Here is a 4114-nt window from a genome sequence, read left to right on the forward strand (position 1 = left end):
GAAGAGATGAGGAGAAGAACTTGGACAGAAAGAAGTGAAGAAAGATGCAAAAAATGGGATGGCAGCTACATATATTTATACTACCTCATGATCAATCTACACCACACACATAAACAAAGTCAATTATTTTATGGCCATACATTTGTTTCACTAACCAAACATAAATTTAATTCAATCCCCTCAAGCATACCTAATTTATTTTACTAACAATTCTCACATCTAACATGGTAAACAATTTTTACTTTTACAATAAAAGGTGTGGATCCACCTCGTCAACCTCTATAATTTAAATTTGACATCGGTTTATTTGTTTAGAATTTCAAATTGTGTGAAATTATTATTTTACCTAATAAACATGAAAAGTATATAAAATTAAATATTTAAAAACATAATTCATAATTCATAATATATTACATAAATACAAATATAAATTATAATAAAAGCACAAAATAATGTTTTCATCCCCCAGTGAACATACAATTTTTAACATATAAACATATATATACATGGAGAGAGAGAGAGATTGAAAATTCACAAATGTAAAGAGTTGACAAGACAGATTATGGAGCATTTGAGATATATACCATAGCAATTAATTATTAAAAAGGGTAATTAAAAACATCCTAATTATTTTAAAACCAATTGCAAAATGCTTTATAGCACTAGTGGTGAATGTGGGTGCCACAGAAAATGGGTCAAGATTGTGTGCAGAAGTAGAGCGTGCATGCTTGAGAATTTTAGATCACCACGAATTTCAAATACGAGAGATATGAAACGACACCCAACAAAACTAAAAAATAAAAATAAACCATGGCTCAATTATTATTTATTTTTTTAAATAAATGATTGGTGAGACCGTGAGAATAAGATGGTGGAGATCAAAGCGAAATGGGTGCTAGCTATAGCTAAATTGCAGAGAAAACAAAACAAAATGGCTATGGTTAGCTGTAGAGGGACGAGAGGGTTGAGAGAAGGGAAAGAAAGAGTGGAATTGGAAACAATGAAGAACAAAAATTAGGGCCAACTATGTCCTAACTTTTGTTTCATTTATATACTTTGTATTATTGTATTTGTAAATTAGTATACTAGCCTTCAAATTTATTTTAAAAAAAACAATAAGTTTAAGGATAAATAACTAATTTAATTAAATGAATCTTAAATGAATGGATCATATTTGATTATTTTATGACCTATTTATTAAATAAATCCTAAAAGAATTAATGTCCTCAAATCCAAATTCGATTTGTTTAATTAGCGAATCGAATCGAATTTACCTATTTATTAAATGAATCGATTCTTTCAATCCTAAACCCATTTAATTCACATCAAATTGAATCGAATAAATGAATCTTGATCCAGATTGCCACCCTAAAAATAGATACTTTCTCGATAGTTTTATGAAATTTCTCATTACTTATTTTAAATATCATTTTGTTTCATAACCTGAAAATGACACTAGATTACCTTTTTCATGGGTCTCACTTCAACAACTATATTGCTAGAGGAGAAATTAATTGTTTAATCCATTTTCTCACTCTCACTTTATTCATCACTCTCATAATTTAGAGATTTCATAGGAAAGTGCATAGTAGGAGCCATAAAAATCTCCAAGTTTTAGGGAGATGTATCTTATATATGTGGAAGCGGAAGCAGAAGCAGAAGCAGTTGAGTAGAGCATTCAGATTGCAGAGGAAGCAAGTTTGCAATCAATAATTTTGGAAACTGATTCTCAAGTGGCAGCAGATTAAGTAACAACAAAGAAAGGCAATATAACGGATATCTATTGGGATTACTTCGAAAATCCAAAGCTCTAAAGAAGGGATTTCAGGTGCTTTGAAGCTAAGTATGTAAGGATTTCAGGTGTTTTGAAGTTAAGTATGTACCTAAATCTTTTAATGCTCGTGTCCATTTCTTAGCTAAGATAGCTCTATAGAAAACTGAATCTTTTGTTTGCGTAAAGAATTTCCTATCAAAATTATTCTTTTATTCACTTCGTTGAATTAATAAAAAATTTACTTTCTTATAAAAAAAAATGGTGTAGTGATAGGTCCCAGTCAGAACTACACTTATACAATGCGTATGATTCTCTTTGGGTGAGAATAAACCATAAGACAATTTTAGATAATTTGCTGACTGACTTATTATTGAACTCAAGAACATATTTATACACTTAATCACAGCCCACTACTATGATATACAGCCGAAAATAGAGGCTTATAATACGTCCACTAAGCAAATAACAAAATACAAAATAAATGCAACTACCTAGCTATTAACCCGTTCAGCAAAACAAGTAGCACAAGATAATTTAAATGCAACAACTAAACAAGCTATGAATACTCCAACGTCTACTTTAAGTCGATAACTATGAATATTGCTCCGGTTCCTACTCCCTTGCATGCATGACTTTCACGTCCTGCATGCCCATGTCACACGTCTAGACCCCATCCTTGATACTTGGAATTTGGTTTTGTCACCCTTGTTATCTTACATGGCTCTCCAGCCTCATCAATACCCTCCCCTCGAAGTGGACTCTTGTCCTCAAGGTCCATATTTTTAAATAGATTCATTGGTTCCTCTATGATTCGATAAGGAATGAAATGAATTTTTTGGTTTGGCACGGTCTGTTGGGGTAACCTCCGCAGTAATTTCAGTTTCTTCATACATAATATCTCTCGCATCAATACTTCCTTCAAGCAACAGTATTTGAGGGCCCATACATTTGTGACCTACACTAAACTTCTCAGGGCAGTTAAAACAAAGTCCTTGGGCACGACGTCTTTGCATCTCATCCCACATCAAGCGTTTGACATTAGAGGTTGATGGAGACTGTGTAGGGACAGGCAATGTCGATGGTGTTCCACTAATTGGGAGTGGCTGAGAAAACTTGTGTTGGACTTGGTCTTCTTGCATACGTGCCAAACTAATTGCTTCTTTCAAAGTCTTTGGCTTGAACATCCTAATGCCATCAGATATCTTGGGATTAAGACCTCTCATGAAAGTTCCAACTAAAGCTTTTTGTGTCCAGTCATGAACTCAATTGCCCAATCTCTCAAACTCTCGTTGATAATCACATAAGGTGCCTACCTGTCTCACCTTGGACAGAGCTTCATCAAAATTTTCACAATCGATAGGTCCGAGACGTGCCCACAATTCTTCTTCAAAATCTCTCCATGTCACCGTTCTTCCCTCCTCTTTATAGGCATTGTGCAGCCATTACAACCATTGGTTGGCTTCACCTTCAAGATGGAATGATGCCAATGCGACCTTTTGTGCCTCCATGGTTCCCTGGTATTCAAAGAATTGGAAAACTTTACTAAAACACTCCGTAGGATTATTGTTGTGCAAATTTTAATGTACTCGCAAGCGCACGAATCTATTGTAGTATAGACTAATGGTGACGAGTGTCGATCCCACGAGGAGGTGGATTTTAATTATATATAGAATTAATTTTGTAAATGGGTAGTTGGATTTATGGTGGAAATGATTTGGAATATGCTAATACTTAAATTAAAATGGCGAGAATAAATTCTAAAATTGGAATTGCAATGGAGAGAATAAATTGAAGAGAAAATCTATTAAATTGACGTACTTGGGTATCTGGATCTGTATCAGCATGCATCATGGGCTAAATAATCCGTATTAATGCCAATTAAATCATGAGGGGGGAATCCACACCTCATGAACCACGCTCTAATCAATATGGTGCTAAGGGCTTACCGTGCCAAATAATAATAACCTTATACTGGAGAGCCGGTGTAACCAAGGCGGTATCTAGACAAGATTATTATTATTTGTTGACGAGAAGTCAAAACATCCACAAAAACTAGAGGGGAAGAGAAAATAAATTTACCAAATTAAGCCCATGACACATGTTGAGACTTCACCTTCAACCTAAGCTTGAAAGAAAATTAGCTACTCATAATGGAACTAGGGGCAAAATGGGAATTTATTACAATACGAAGAAAATACAAGATGGAGAGAGAATTACAGAAAATAGAGTCCAAAAATGGATTCAGAGATATCAAATTAGGGGGGGAGGCCCCTTTTTTATAGATACATGGAGTAAATCATGGCCATCGGATTAAAAACAGTTTGGACGCTCAGGATTGCG

This window comes from Citrus clementina, unplaced genomic scaffold (assembly GCF_000493195.1).
Source record: "Citrus clementina cultivar Clemenules unplaced genomic scaffold, Citrus_clementina_v1.0 scaffold_6, whole genome shotgun sequence".
Taxonomy (NCBI): Eukaryota; Viridiplantae; Streptophyta; class Magnoliopsida; order Sapindales; family Rutaceae; genus Citrus; species Citrus x clementina.